The sequence below is a fragment of the Macaca fascicularis genome, chromosome 12 (assembly GCF_037993035.2).
Source record: "Macaca fascicularis isolate 582-1 chromosome 12, T2T-MFA8v1.1".
Classification (NCBI taxonomy): Eukaryota; Metazoa; Chordata; class Mammalia; order Primates; family Cercopithecidae; genus Macaca; species Macaca fascicularis.
In genome coordinates, this window is record NC_088386.1 from 1,011,150 (window position 1) to 1,027,574 (window position 16,425).

At 49.1% G+C, this 16,425-nt stretch overlaps 1 protein-coding gene and 1 pseudogene across 1 annotated transcript in view; one reads left to right on the forward strand and one right to left on the reverse strand.

Moving 5' to 3' along the window:
• Window positions 1–16,425, forward strand: part of CFC1 (cryptic, EGF-CFC family member 1) — a 56,167-nt gene that overhangs the window by 7,708 nt on the left and 32,034 nt on the right. The window contains 6 exon segments of the mRNA XM_065525319.1: window positions 1,730–2,013; window positions 2,395–2,520; window positions 2,904–3,122; window positions 5,611–5,724; window positions 7,761–8,855; window positions 12,864–15,526. The gene's annotated coding sequence lies outside the window, so the exon portion shown is untranslated.
• Window positions 15,155–15,776, reverse strand: LOC102114841 (putative uncharacterized protein encoded by LINC00242; annotated as a pseudogene).

Below are 16,425 nucleotides of genomic sequence, written 5' to 3' on the forward strand. Positions count from 1 at the left end.
CAGGCTTTTATTGCTGTAGGCAGTAACGCAGAGCTGGGAGCAGTTTTTATTTGTCAGTGGTGAGTAATGTCAGGTTTTCTTCTCCTACATGGACTAGCTTTTGTTAACTTACTGAAACAAACAATTTTTTAAGCATTTCTGCCAGGAAGTTCCAATTTGGCAATCAGTAAAGGTGCTTTATTCTACTTACGGGAGGATACAAGGGTAGTGCAAGGGGATGAAAAAGACAGTCCCCAAGAATATAAGCATCGTGACAGCTGTGCAGGTGAAAATTCATAAATGAGACTACCTCTAAAAGGAAGCTGTAAAATCAACACACAGCGGGTCAGGAGAGATTTGCAAAGGCGCTTTAAAGAAATGGTGCCTTGAGGGCCGGGCGCGGTGGCTCAAGCCTGTAATCCCAGCACTTTGGGAGGCTGAGACGGGCAGATCACAAGGTCAGGAGATCGAGACCATCCTGGCTAACATGGTGAAACCCCGTCTCTACTAAAAAATACAAAAAACTAGCCGGGCGACGTGGCGGGCGCCTGTAGTCCCAGCTACTCGGGAGGCTGAGGCAGGAGAATGGCGTAAACCCGGGAGGCGGAGCTTGCAGTGAGCTGAGATCTGGCCACTGCACTCCAGCCTGGGCGGCAGAGCGAGACTCCGTCTCAAAAAATAAATAAATAAAAAATAAAGAAATGGTGCCTTGAGAAGTCGGAGGACTCCCTTAAGGAAAATACTGTCAGAAGGGGGTTGTCAGCAGTGAAGTTGGGAAAACAGCCTCCTGGAGGTGTGGCTTGGAGGCAGAGCATCGGGCTGCACTGGTCAGATGCCATTCCTGGTTGGCGCCGCAGACCAGCTTTACCAGTGGGGATTGCCGTGCTTTCCAAGCGCAAGCCCTTAGGAAGGTAGAGGTGGGCAGGTAGGGAGGAGGGAAGATTTAGGAAGGAAGAGGAGCTTCAAGAAGGCAGCCTTTGTCTTCCAACCAGAGCTGCTGAGGCTCCAGACCACCCTCTCCTGCGCCCCACGGTGGCTATTTGGGTCCTTACCACTTCCTGTCCCCCTCCTGGCGTCTCACAGGTATTCAGGCAGCTTTGCATCCTGGGCTTCGGTTATTCCTGCTGTTGAGACCACTCACGCTCCATGGTGTCAGCAGCCACCGTTTGACTTGCTCATGTGCTAGTGGGTTAGAAATGGGGAGCATCTGCCGAGGGATCTGTTCTGTGGCCTGGCCTGGGTGTGGACGGCTGTGGTCCCCCAGGGCTTCGTGGATGTTGCGTCTGAGAAGACTGGAAGTTGGCCAGAGGCCTCATGGGGGTCCTGCAGGGGTCAAGGTGACAGCGGCTGCACCCCGAGCGCGGCCTGAACTGGAGAGGCACCTGCGCCTCTGACATGGCTTTGCATAACGTGCAGCATCTTCACACCTGCTGTGTTCTGCTGGTTCCAGGCCAGTCACCAGAGCTCGTGCAGATTTGGTGGGGTCCTCCTTCTCAATGGCAGATGTCGAAAGAACCTGTGGATATGGTCATAGCCACCCCCGACGTTCACTCCCTACCAATCCCCTGGCCTTCCCCCATCTGTACTGAAGAACTGACACCCACCATCTGGTTTTAAAATGTTTAGAATTTGTAATAATTTTATAGATACGTATTTTCTAGAGAGTGACATAACATCCATAACAATCTAAAAACAGATTTTCTAGGAAGTTACTGTGAAATCTACAAAAGCAATAAAACATTTCATCCAGGTGCTGAGCTTTGAGGAGAGTATCAGGGTTTGGGCTCTGCTGCCTTTCCCCGAAGAACTCACTTGGGAAGCAGTCAGGTACGTGGCATCCTGGGGCCTGGCTGACCTCAAGCTTGTCTGGTACTGTTAGTTTCAGCAGCATTTCTTCTTTAGCGAGGCTGTTGGAAGATAAAAGGGGAAGGAGGAATTTCTGGGCCTTGGTGGCTGTGAGGAGCTGCAAGTGATGCTGAATGCGATCTTCCAGCTGGCCTGGGGCCCTGGTGGAGACTGAACATGGAACGAGAGGCAGGTTTTGTGGGTAGACAATGGCGTCCATGAGAACTACTGAGTAGGCAGGAAGAAAGATGGGTCTGAAGCTCAGGAGAGAAGTGGGGATGGAGGCATGCATTCTGGAATCGTAGACAACAGCAGACATACTTGTTCAGCAGGAGGAATATGCAGGTGGTTCATCGTCTCGTCATCAGTCATCATTGGACTTTGCTTTTGGCATAGGGCATCGTTTCTTTCTCCACTGTCCTGTGATGGTGGCTTTTTACATTTTATATTTGGGGAAACTAAGATTCACAGTCAGGTTGCTGCTCAGTGAACCATTAAACATTATTGCGCATGGGCACTACTGTGGGTATTTTAATTGTCACGTATCTTTAAATATTTTCTATTTTTCAGATTAGAAGATAATTCTGAAACAAATGCCAGCCACTCTTTAATTACAAAAATGACGGATGAGCTGTATCACCATGTGCCTGAGAATCATTGTGTTTTAAAGGACTTGGATCATCTTCCTACTGAGACGTAAGTTCCAGGACATCCTGACAACTGCTGAAACATTGATTCTGCAGATTAGCATAGCAAACTTAGACATTTTCTATGTTTTAGATTTTATAAAGTAGTCTTAGAATCCCACTGTTACTGCTCCAAGAGAAATTATGAGATCAGTTTTGACAATCTCTGTGCAAGCGTGGCACATCTGATGAGGCTGTGAATGTCACATTCTGTTTGCCACAATTCAGTGTATTTAATTAACACTTGCCGCATGTCACGGTTGTCCCTGCAGACCCACCAGTGATACGCAGCTAGCCCTGGCTCCCAGAAAGCCGCAGCCTTGCAGGTACAGAAGGAGAGTGAGGTACAGGTGAGGATCACAATGCCTGCTTCAAGTCTGGCTCTGTTTGCAGGTGGCCCCAGCTGCTCCGTGAGCTCTGCAGCACACCCTTTCCTACCCTCTTCTGCCCCAGGATTGTGCTGGAAGTGCTGGTTGTGCTCCAAAGCATCGGCAAGTAGTGTCACCACGAGTCTGGCCAGGTCACCATTGCCTCGGAGCTGAGACACAGGCAGTGGGTGGCGAGGACGCTGCAGTCTCGCCAGTGGCAGAACTACCTGCGTATATGGAGTAGGTGTGCACTCACTTTCCTGTTTTGGAGGGGCACTGTGGGGCAGGAAGTTGTCACAGATGCAGTTCCAGTCCCCACTGAAGACACACACAGTAGGCACCTCACTGAACCCATCGACAGGTGTTGATATACTTGGAGTTCACAACTGATAGTATGAACCCAACGTATCTGAGACAGGTCTCAATCCTTTTAGAAAGTTTACTTTCCCAGGGTTAAGGACGTGCTGTGACAGCCTCAGGAGATCCTGACAGCGTACTTGGGGCGCAGCTTGCTTTTACACATTTTTATACATTTTAAGGAGACATAAGACATCAGTCAGTAGGTGTGAGGTGTACATTGGTTCCATCTGGAAAGGCAGGAAAACACAAAGGTGGGGGCCTTCCAGGTTCTAGGTGGACAAGAGACAAAGGATTGCATTGTTTTGAGTCTTTCATAGGCCTTTCGGTGAATACATAATTGACTTGTGAATGGGGGTAGAGGAATAGTGACTTACACCTTAGTGTGGCTCAGTGAAGCTGCATTTTACACAGGGCAGAGGAAGCAACCATATAGGTATTTGTGTCAGGTGAGCTGAGGGATGATGCCCTGTCCCACCCCTGGGAAGATCAGCTGGCAACTGCATTGCCAGGGTGAAATTCAGCAGAAGTCTTTCCGGGTAGAGATCTTGAGGCCCACGAGGCATTTCCTTGTGGACAAACTGTGAGGGAGGTCTGTATGTAGCTTTTTTCTCTTGTAGCCACCTTATTTAGGAATAAAATGGGAGGCAGGTTTTGCCTGAGGCAGTTCCCAGCTTGACTTTTCCCTTTGGTTTAGTGAGTTTGGGGTACTGAGATTTATTTTCCTTGTACAGTGGAAACAAAAGTTAAGTTCCCACAGCATGATTCTGGTCATAAAAATATTACCAAACTTCTAAAGAAAGACCCAAAGCACTTACAGTGTTAAACATTGAGACACATATGAGCTCTATGGACATTTAAGAAAGATGAATAGAAACAAGTGAGAACTACTCAGTGTTTGGCGAGGCAGTGAGTGACGGCAGTCCTGTGGTGGTTAAATGAGACAGTAAATGTTTGCAGAGTGAGACCTCCCCAGGCCCCCCCTTCCCCCACCCACAGCTCCAGCACCAACAGGAACAAATGTGTGGGTCACTGAGCACTTTTGTACCGACACGCACCGTCGAGCACTTGTATGATGATGGTAGACTTTACAAGTTCTTATAATTTGTATTCATTCATTCATTCACTCATTTTCCAACCTGCTCATTCCAATTCAGAGTTGTGGGTGGCTGGAGCCTATCCCGGCAGTTCCGGGTACAAGGCAGGACCCACCCTGGACAGGACGTGGTTCCTTCGCAGGGCCAGTCACACACCCACACTCACTCTGGGACCATGGAGATGTGCCAGTTCACCTAATGTGCACGGCTCTGGGATGTGGGAGGAAACTAGAGGACGGGAGAAAACCCATGCAGAATGTGCTTCTCCACACAGACCGTGGCCCTCACGGTGTATCGATTTCTTTTCTCACTGATGTTGTGATGAAACGGTGTTGAATGAAATGATGTTATCTGAGGACTGTGAGGACTCCCCATGCTGATTTTCATAGAAAGTTATAGTACATACTATTTTAAATAGTGTTTGTAATTTGGCCTATGGAAATGTGGGTTCTATCTACCTAAATGAATATTTGGATTTAAAGTATAACAGCAGATTAACTGGATTTGGATTTAAAATATAACAGCAGATTAACTTAATAGCAGATTAATAGCATTATGGTTCCTTCACTTACAGTGTATATTTTAGAATGTGCTACATCCTTAAAAAATGACCATTTTGGATACATTTCTAGAACTTTTGGGTTGAGTGGTATCTGTGTTTTTAAAGCTTTAAATAGATATCACTGGATTCCCCTCCAGAAGGGTGCTACTCAATTTACACTCTTACCAGCAGTTTATAAGACAAGGTCATTCTCTTATTACCACTCTCCAAAACCAGAATATTTTTAAATGTCTCAACTAGTTTCATGGGAAAAATAAGATCTTACTTTAGTTGGGATTTCTTTAATCTGGTGGCATTGAGCCTGCTTTCATATTGAGGCCATTTGTTTTCCTCTGGTGAGAGTCCCTCCCTAGATGTCAGAGGGCAGGGAGCCGGGGAGCTGCTTGGTGCAGACTGGGCCTGCCTGGTGCCCCGTGAGTGTGCAGAGCCCCTGGCAGCCCTGACATAGACCGTCAGATGTCTGAGAGTCTCAGACGATGACTGATGAGCAAGGAATGCGGACGTGCAGGATGGGCCGGGAGCAAGGGCTACACGGGGCACTCCCGCCAGCCCCGGGCCTGGGGGCTGGAAGCAGGCATTGGGCTCTGAGGATTAGGAAAATTAGTTTTTGAGAAGTTGGGACTTAAGGATGTTGATGAGGTGAAACATCTTTTTCCTGATGAAGGTGGAAAATACCAACGTTCCTCAGGTTTGAATTTACTTTCATCTGTTTTTAGTATCAGACTACCGTCCCCTGTGCTCAGCCTGATCCTGTTCCTCATTACGCTGGAGTTGGTCAACGTTCATGCTGTTCACGGGAAGAATGCGCATGAGTATCAGCAGTACCTACAGTGAGTATGTCCCACTTCTCTGTAGTCGCATTGCATCGTGGGCCAGATTGGGGGTGAGCCTGTAGGAGTGAGACTGGGGCAGCATGAGGGCCACCATCGCCTTGGTGGCCCCACCGCTGCCTCAGGCAAGGGTCTGACATCTGGCCTGCAAGAAGAACTCACACATCCAAATGTCTCAAAACCACATTTTGTTTGTTTGTTTGTTTGTTTTTCGGAGACAGAGTCTTGTTCTGTTGCCCAGGCTGGAGTGCAGTGGCATAATCACGGCTCACTGCAGCATCGACCTCCCAGGCTCAGGTGATCCCCCCACCCCAGCCCCCTGAGTAGCTGGGAACACAGCCATGCCACTGTACCTGGCTAATTTTTGAATGATTTTGTAGAGATGAAGTCTCACTGTGTTGCCCTTCAGGGATCATCCCACCTTGGCCTCCCAAAGTGCTGGGATTAGAGGTGTAAAAGCCACTGTGCCCAGCCGAAAACCAAATTCGCGTATGTAACTAATAGTTTCAAATTCGGGAAGTCCACTTTTAAGACCATCCCTATCTGGGAGTCTGAAGTAGTGTGACACTTGTGTGACCCACTTTACATCCAGAGATTCCAAACCAAGGAGGCTTCTGGGCAGCGGTGACACAAGCTGTCATCTGGGCTTGAGTGCAGCTCCGGCTCCAGCCTCCCTTGGCTGCCAGGAAGTTCTGGATATCTTGTTGGTTTTAAGCCAGAGTTTTGCAGGTGCCAGGCACCTCAGTACACATTTCAGTGAACGTGAAAATACAACTGGGGTGTCTTGTGGAAAGAAGCATAGACTCCTGCTGAGAGTGAGGGGAGCAAATGTGCAGACTGTTAGCAGCTGAGGACTCCAGCTCAGTGTGCCCCATGCTTGGCACTGCTGGTATTGTGGGGCTGGTGCAGGACTGCCCTGCTCATTGTAGGACGTTCAGTAGCAGCCCTGCCTCTACCCACAAAATACCAATGGCACCCCTACCCTCCGCATGACAGTCAAAAGTGCCCTAGACATTGCCAGATATCCCCTGGGGGACAAAATCACCCAGTAGAGAACCCTCCTCTAGACAAAGTGTTCTGTGGCTTTTCGTTATATTATCCTTTTAGCTTCTCTTTAACTTTGAATATTTTCAAGATAAAATGTTGGTGAAAACTACCTGGCAAACGTGGAAAAAGTAAAGTGACATTTGTTGTCATCAGTCAGAGTGACCCCGCTGTTAACATTTTGATAAATATCTTAAGTAAAATCTCTTTAACAGCAACAGCTGTCTCTGGCACGCGTCTCCTCTGAGCCGGCCCCTCCATCGTGGGGGATGGAAGCTGGATGTGTGAGGAGGGGGAGGGCACGCTGCCTGCTTGTCATTGCAGCCGACCCCTGGACAACGCAGGTTAAAAGGTCTGCTTGTCATTGCAGCCGACCCCTGAACAATGCAGGGGTGCACTGCCCAGGTCCACTTGTCCAGGGAGCTTTTTCAGTAAATACAGTTGGTCCTCTGTATCAGCAGGCTCTGCATCCCATGCAAACACAGGATGAAATTGCAGTGGTCTTGGTTGCAAACATCAATGTGGGGAAAAAAACAAAACACAAAAATCTCATTGCAAAACCTGCATGTTCAGGGGGCCGATTTTTTCACGCTGAACTTGAGTATGCTTGGATTTTGGTATCCAATGGATGACTGTGTGTTGTGTGTTTATTTTGTATTGTGTGTTTATTATGTGTTAAGTGTCAGTTTGGTGCAGATGACCCTTAAGTTCCTTCCTGGAATGACGGCCGTCATGTCCGGGCTGGAGAAGAATGTCTGAAAAGGTGCTCTTGTTGGAGCCTGTCCAAGTGTCCAGTAGCATTTACGTTTCAGTATTTTTCTCTTTCCTCTAATTTGTATTCTCTTATTTTTGTTTTATATGGATTTATTTTTCTTGAATCCTCAGACATAAATCAAGTGCAGTTGAGGAATAATTCCAAGAATGAAGAGAAGACATTTAATTCATTGTTTCATTTTATAATGGAATGGATAAAGAAATTAATTTTTTTATAGGTTTGTGAAGTCGATCTTGCAGTACACTGAGAACCTGGTGGCTTACACCAGTTATGAAAAGAACAAGTGGAATGAAACTATCAATCTTACACATACAGCTTTGTTGAAAATTTGGACTTTTAGTGAGAAGAAACAAATGTTAATACATTCAGCCAAGAAATCCACAAGTAAAGTACTCATGAAAACCTATAAGTCAGGATGTCTTTAATTTTAACAGATTTTAACAGCGTGCAAATTGAAAACCCAAAGGTAAGGTGGAGTTGAGGGTCTGCTTGACCAGGGTCCAGGTTCTGTTTCTCTGCAGTGTTCTGATCTACCCTTTCCGAGTGGTCAATGTGAGTCTCAGTCTGGCTTCCTTTGTGGTAACCAAATGGCTGCTGTAGTTTTTGGATCCATCTCTCCATAACACACTGTCCAGAGGAAGAAGGGGGAGCTACTTTCACCCGACTGTTACTCAGAAAGGTGTAGTTCCATTGTTACTGGCCACATGCCTACTCTTGAGAACGATTGCTGTGGCTGGGACCTTCCCCTGCATTCACCGGCCAGGCCTCGGGAGACGTTGACTCCTAGACTAGCCTTCAGGGCAGGGAGGGTGAGGCCCTGGGACTAAGGAGAGGACCGATAAATTTAAGCTTCCCAGGTCAGTGCTGGAGACCAGCTCCTGAAAGGGGAGGTGGGCAGGCATGGGTGCTGGACAGCAGGCCTCCTGGCCAGCGTTTGGCAAAACTAGCAGATGCCCTTCCCTGTTTTTAGATGTGGGGGTTTCACATCCCAGGGTCTGGGAGAGCTGGGGGAAAGATTAGGGAAGCTGCTATTCACAGGCCCTGCTTGACGAACCCAAGTCTCTAACTCGAGGGTTCCTGCAGCCGCTGCAGCTCTCGAGGGTGCCTGAGAGCCCCCACTGTCTGAGTTGGCAGCTGCAAAGCTGGGGCTCTCCGGAAGCCTCTGGGCAGCCACCCTGACCTCATGTCTGCTTGGGCATGGGCCACCCTGCCCCACCCTCCGTGAATCACTGCTTCTCTTTTTCCACCTTCCAAACCTTGACAGGGTGCAGCTGGCAGCCATCGAAGGACTGGCATTCTGAGGCTGCTTCAGGTGAGGAGACCTGGGGGCCATGGGTGGCAGCAGAGCTGAACACATGCTGTTTGTCCTCTGCCGGCTCAGCTCCGGCCCCTTGTAAATAACACCTCTGGGGAAGCGTGATGCTTCTGGCTAATGTGATACAACTCTCTCTTGTGCAACTGAAGATGGTTCTTCCTCTTCCCAAAAGTGGAGACACAAAGCACAAATCCCATGTGTCAGTATTCCCACTCTGGGACTGTTCTTTTATAGAGCCGTCACACCTTTCTCTGATATACTTGCATGTAGGGTGACTACAGGGTTGACTATCCTGCTAATGGTGGTGCTGGGATGGGAAGAGGGAAAGAAAGAACTGACTGGTAGAGTTAGCTCGTAGATACCGGTGTATCTTACCAAAGCAGTGAGGAGACCACACAGAGCTGCTGCGTGCCCTGTTTTTGCAACCTGATGATCTGGCAGAAGTTTGTGTTTGAAAATTCCTTTCTGCCACTGTTCCATGTTCCTTTCCTTTGCCTCTCTGGGTGGTGGTTTTTCACCTGCGGAGTTAACCCAGCCCTCATTCCTGAAAGGTCTTTCCCATTAGAAATCTTTCTTGTTTTGGGTAGCTGTAGGTTTCCATTGACTTGTCCCTGGACTTAGGAATACTAAGAGGTTCCCTAGAGAATCCCGTAAATTCCAGACCCTCCTCCCAGCCCCCCAATCTGTGGTGGGAGCTATATTTCCCCAAGACAATTGAGAACAGTCCCCTCGCCATAGCAGTAAACTCTTCTGGCTCATTGGCACAAGGCATCCAGTGCGGCTGGGTGGCAGCCTCTGCCTGCAGGGCATTGGGCACCTCGTGTCCGTCTGTGGAAGCATCTGTGGAATGAAGACACCCAAACCAGCAGAGTCCAGAATTGTGAGCAGAGAATCCAAAACCTTGCTAGTTGTGCGGGGGCATAATGAGAGGAGCCATTCCCGTTCCACGTGTGCCTCCACCCGTGTTTTCCGGCCATGGGAGAACCCATACCACTTGTTGACTGATGGCTCGGAGTACAGGGCACATCTTGGGCAACCCAGCAGCCTTCAAGGGGGGCCTTGTCACAGCCAGCACTGCCTGGTGCTTGGGAGGCTCCCCGAGGTAGTGGGGTGTGCGCCGGGATCACGATTGTCACAGGCCTCACTGCTGAGCTCTGCTGTCAGACAGGTCTCCTGGAAGCAGTACTGGAAGCAACTCGTGCAGCAGATGAGGCTTCTGTGAGCCAGGTGCAGTGGCCAAGAGGCGTCTCTGTCCCTCCCAGAACACATGGCCCGATGTACTTGGGGGCTGGCTCTTCTTTCCAGTTGAGTTTTTCATACTAGGAATTGTGTTGGTGTCTCCCATTAGCAGATTTATACATTTAGCAGTGGACCTTAGCCAGACTAGCCTTGGAGTGAGGACGTCCATGTGGTTGAAGCCATTGACAACATCCTTCACTGCCTCCATGGCCACTTTGTTGATGAGAACATTGAGCAAGGCTGGGTGGCTGGAGAGAAAGGCTAACATGCATGAGGCAGCCATCGTGCCACCTGCCTACTGAGAGCGTGGGCCCCCCTCCCCCGCTGTTCTTTAGGGCCACTCAAATGAGTTAGAACGTTGCCAACTTTCACCTTCAAGTGGTGTCAGCTGTCAGCATCTTTTGCAGAAATCAAATCCAACTTTTAATTCGGGTGAGTGGTCCTAGGGAAGTCCCCGTGGGGCCAATAGGTACATGGTGAGGGGTGCTGTCCATGCAGCTGTGGGCTCGAAGAGCGTCGGAACCACTTGCTTGTGTATCTTGTGTTCCAGAACATGCCAAAGCCTAACCTGTGTGTGTGTGCGTGTGCGTGCATGTGCATGCATGCTTGTGTGTGTGTGTACACCTATATACCTATTAAATATATACATCTTGCCTGAATGTAATGATGACATGCTCCTGCAGTTGACTCACCTGGTGACGTGACAGGTCAGAAAACGCAGTCTTTGGTGGTCCGCTCAAGTTCCGGCTAGCTGTCACTAGCTGTGCCATGGTGAAGTATAGATGTTCAGTGTCCATCAGGGCCTAGAGGACAAGCTGAGAGCTGGTTCTCAGAAGAGCAATTATCTGCAGAGGAGGCTGTGGTTTTGTCCCAGAACCCTAGGGGTCTGTGCTCTAGGCCTGTCTGTGACTCTGCCATGCATCATGGGATCTAATTGCCACCGTGGCCCAACGGGGAGACCAGCTTTTACATCTACCTGCTCTGGAGGCTTTGCTCTTTCTAGGCCTCATGTGGAACTGGCAGTTTGTAGGTTAATTGGAAAGTGAGCAGAGTAGCGTGTGTGGCCTGGTGGATGTTGCTTGCAGAGCTCCAGAGAGACTCAGAGTGCCTGCCCGTCTCTAGTGCCGGTGGACGTGGGCACAGCACCCTGTCCTCCCCCTCACAGAGTGCATCCATACCTTCCTAGATCACGGGCCTCGGAAACTTCAAAGCAGCAGCCCTGTGCATTCTTACGAGAGTTACATCCCAGCCCAGGTGGTCATAATTTCACCAAAACAGTGGGGTGTCTTGTTTCCTGTCCACATCACTAATGTGATGGGCCATGGTGGCGTCCTGTGGAATGGCAAGACAGCCAGCAGCCCTGAGCTCTAGGTTGCATGGAGGAAGTGGAGAGGTAGCACAGCCCTGATGCACTCCCACCAAGGCTGCTGCTGTCCCTGCCAGATGAGAACAAGACAGCTTCTGGACATGAGATTGCAGAAGACAAAACCTCAACCTATATCAGTAGGTACAGAGAAAAATCATCTGCCAGATCAGTGGCTGCAGACCAGAGATCTGGGACTATATTGATTTGTTCCAATAAAGAGACCACATCTGAAGTAGCAGATGCTCAGGCTCCTGGGCTGGGGTCTTGTGTCCCTGGGAGGCTCTGCTGTCTTAAGCAGTGGCTCTGTTCCCTGCAGGTGCGTGGGCAGCCATGCTGCTGGGCTACCTCACCTTCCTTTGGTATTCTTTCCCCAGTTGCCCATCCTGCTTCTGATGGACACTTCCTTGGTCAGTTGCAGTATATGTCCATTCAGGTTACAGTCACAACGTATATGGCTGCAATTTGTTGTTTTTCCTTAAACAGTGTTACATGTCTCTGCTCACAACTGAAGTAACTTAGAGTTTAACCTTTAAGAGGCAAATGTCCTCTGTTCTCACCTTCCTGAGGGATCCCGCCACATTGACCATCTTGCTAGCAGGGGTCACAGGTGTAACAAGAACGGATTTCTGCTGGCTGATGGTCCACGGTATAGCGTGACTCGGGGAACCCAAGAACTCAATGGCAAAGCTACTTCAAATTCTCCTGCATGCTTGTTCTTTTCTTTTTGCCCTTTTTTCTTCTTTCTTCCCCTTCCTTCCTCTCCTTCTTCCTCTCCTTCCTTCCTTTCTTCCTCTTCCTCTTTCTCTCTCTTTTTTCCTTTCTCTCCCCCTCCCCTCCCCTTCATCACCTAGGCTGGTGTGCAGTGACACAATCATACCTCACTCCAGTCTCCAACTCATGGGCTCCCATGCTTTTTCTTTTCTTCCTTTCTCTCTCTCTCTTTTTTTTTTTTTTTTTGAGACAGAGTTTTGCTCTTGTTGCCCAGGTTAGAGTGCAGTGGTGCGATCTTGGCTCACTGCAACCTCTGCCTCCCGGGTTCAGGCGATTCTCGTGCCTCAGTCTCCCGAGTAGCTGGGATTGCAGGCATGTGCCATCACACCCAGCTAATTTTGTATTTTTAGTAGAGATGGCGTTTCACCATGTTGGTCAGACCGGTCTTGAACTTCTACTTCAAGTGATCTACCCACCTTAGCTTCCCAAAGTGCTGGGATTACATGTATGAGCCACTGTGCCTGATCTTTATTTTCTATCTCTGCTGGCTGGCTGAATACCTTGAGCAGACCAGAATTACTGGAGGCAAAGAAAAAATGGAAGATTAGCTAAATTTGCTTTCCATCAAAAGCAATGATGAAAATGCTTCTTTTCAAAGAGCAACAGTAAATATTGGTTCAAATTCACAGGTGTTCATCCGACAGGCGATATTGGAGAGTAAAGGTAGTTGTGCCTGGTCCTGAATGTATGAACATGGAATTTAGCTACAGGATGAATATTCTGCTTTCGTAAGCTGTTTTGATGAGATGTGAAGACATGTTCTGAACAATATTAGAAGAATGCATCACCTCAGTACTTTTGGCACCTGCCCTGCCCCTGACTTTTTCCTGAGTGAACAGGAGTCACCTCCCCTTTTAAATTAAATGATGGAATAGCCTGGCCTGTTCCAAGCCCTTGCTGCTATCTCCTGTGCTCGCTCCTCTGGGTCTCCAAGCATGTGGCTGAGAATCCATTTGGGACGTCTGTTCCCCGTCTCTACCTGTGTCTATCGTTAAAAGAAGTGAAGATAGTCCGGTGTGACTGGCTTTCCAAACTCTTATTTAGATTCACTGTAATGTGGACTAAACAAATGGCTTAAAATTCACTGTTTGCAGACACCCCATCCTCTGCTCCACTCAGTAGAGACATGACCTGCCCCTCGAAGCTCTGCTCATTCCACCGCCTTCCTGACAGGCGTGTGCACAGCTTCAGGAAGCTCTCTGAGGTCAGAAACCCTGTCGTTTTACCTGTTTGCACCCCCTCTTTGTGTGTCCTGAATATTTTTACTACCTTAAATGCATGCTCTTTCCCCCACAACATTTGTTTTAAATAATTTTAAAGCTACAGAAATGTTTCTAGAATAGTCCAGTGAGTTCCCACATGACAATTCAACTGTCGTTGGCATTTTGTCACACTTATTTTCCCCTTTTAATTGCACATATGTCATTCTTTTGACTGAACCATTTTGGAAGTTAGTCATTGTGAAATTTTGCCCCCAAATACTTGAGCATTATCTGTTGAGAACAAAATCATTCCCCTTCAGTTACCACACGAAGGAAATTTAACAATAACACAGCACCGTTATCGAATACATGGTCCATATAAAGTTTTTCCCAGTGTGTCTAATAATGTTGTTTATACCTTCTGTTGTTTGTTTTTATCCAAGCACCACAACTGCTTTTAGTTACTATATCTTTTAGTTTTAAAATCTGGACTAGCTCCCTTTTTGTTTTTTTCTTTCGATGTCAGAGACATTTTTGAAATATTTATGTCACCTTTACAGAATGTTCATCAAGTGACTTTTGTTAGATTGTTTCCTCAAATTTGACAGTTTTAAAGAAACATTGCCTTCGTGATATTGTCTGAACCAGTGCATCACATCAAGACACATGATTGACACAATAACGCTATGTGCCACTCGGTGCATCACAGCAGGACACGAGGCACATATGTGCTGCCATGCACTCTTCAGTGCATTACTGCAAGGCGTGTGGGCGGGGCCAGGTGTTGTTACATCCCAGCTGGTTGCTCTGCCCTCTAGACAGTGACTGGATGGGCGCTGGACACCTGCTCCGTGCAGCCTGGGCAGCAGCTGGAGATGATGCAGGGAGGGCTGCTCAGTTGGGGCTGGAAGGTGAGGAGGACAGGGCTGGGCTGGCCGCCTTGTGGAGATAGCAGGACATGTTGAGGAAGAGTCAGGCCAGGGATGCAAAGTGTGAGGAGAAACTGCAGCGCCCTGCATGGCCTCAGCTCCCTTCTGAGGCCACGTTGACGTGAGTGCTTTCAACAAGCCCTCGAGGGAATCTCTGCTGCTTGCAGCCAAAAAGTACTGACCACTGGAAGATCCAGTCCCTGTGAGGGGATAGAGGCATGGCAGCCATCAGAAGGCAGGCAAACCCCAGAGAAGGAGGCCACGGAGGTGGCAGTGGACGACTGGTGTGCGATCTCAGCACCACAGGTTACTGGTTTTGTGGCAAGATGTGGACCTGCTGACAGCTTGGCTTCCTCGTCTGCAGAGTGTGACAGTGACATTCCCTGCCTCATTAGACAGATGTTAGGATACAGTGAGGTGGGTGCTGACCCCATTCTGGACACGTAGCATCGATGAACACTAGCTCTTACCGGATCGTTCCCTTATGCTGGGAGGAAAGAAAGGATTTGGATTTCGTCTGTCTAGAAGTCCAGCTATCTGCATGTGTGTTCGGAGGACGTTCTCGTATCTCAGGAGTGAAACCAGAGCATCCCCTGTACATCTTTCCCCGAACTCATAGCCACTCATAGCCTCGGATTCTCTGCACAGCTTTAGGTAAAGGAGCTGATGGGGAATCGGATGCCTCACCACGTGTCCTCACTCTGGGGCCCGAGCTTAGACTAACTTCAGGTTCAGCTGAGAAGGCCTCTGAACTGTGACCCCACGCCGTGGCCGCCTGCGTCGGAGCTGCTACCTGCCCTTTGCCCTTCTCGAGGCCAGTGCTTGCCTGGAGGAGGGCTGGCAGCAGAAATGCAGCTGACCAGGTTGCATTTTCCGTACAGCCTACTCAAGGGGATACCCGTGGAGACTCATTTGTCGTTTCAGTTTTCAATGATTTGGTGGAGAAGCTCCTCTGGTGAATGGACTTGGGATTTCTTGGAGCTGCACTGCGGGTCCACAGTGTGGCTTTCGGCCCGTGCTACGCTGGTACTTGCACTTCCTCCGGCGGGGCACGGGGTGGCGCTCCTGGGTAAGGCAGCGACCGGCGGAGCCGTGAGCGAGGCGCTGCCTCTCCGGCTGAAGCCAGATCCAAGGCCACCGTGAGGGGGACCCACCATCCAGGTAAGACGTGTTGTTTCCTTGTTCCTTGGCGAATCGATGGGGACCAGGCTTCCCCAGGCGGTGAAATGAGGAACAGGGACCGCGGGGCTCGCCTGACCAGTGGGGTCTCCATCCTTCTCTGTGTTGACAAAAGACAAGAACAGACATCGCCTGAAATCTTCCCGCCTCCGTGAGGGAACCTGCGTCTGGGAAGGCGCTGCAGAGAAGTGATGGCTGAGTGAGGAAGGAGGTGCCGGGCCTCATTAATCATACCTCGGGAGGCAATGCCGGGAAGGTTCTTTGTTTAAAGAAATACTCATTTATTTTTTATTTTTTATTTTTTATTTAAGTTCTAGGGTACATGTGCACAACGTGCAGGTTTGTTACATATGTACACATGTGCCATGTTGGTGTGCTGCAGCTGTTAACTCGTCATTTACAATAGGTATATCTCCTAATGCTCTCCCTCCCCCATCCCCCCAGCCCACAACAGGCCCCCGTGTGTGATGTTCCCCTTCCTGGGTCCAAGTGATCTCATGGTTCAGTTCCCACCTATGAGTGAGAACATGCGCTGTTTGGTTTTCTGTTCTTTGGATAGTTTGCTGAGTTTAAAGAGCACTTGGTGCGGCCTTGCTGTGGCCATCGCCTTCAACAGCTCATCTGTAGGAGGTGCAGGCTGAATTCACACCTCGGTGTCATCCATGTCTGCCTGCTGCAGAGGAGACAGGAGAAGCCCTCCTACCCACGGCTTGTACGGGAAGCTCTTCGCGTCGGCTAGAGGGGTGTGGTTTGGTTTATAGCCACACCAAGTCATTTTAATACAACTCAGTTCACTGTGTTGCCTTGCAGGCTCCGAGTGTTACAGGCAGACCCGAGTCCGAGTCTTCCTACCATTCACTGTCCCCTTCTGGATTTCCTAG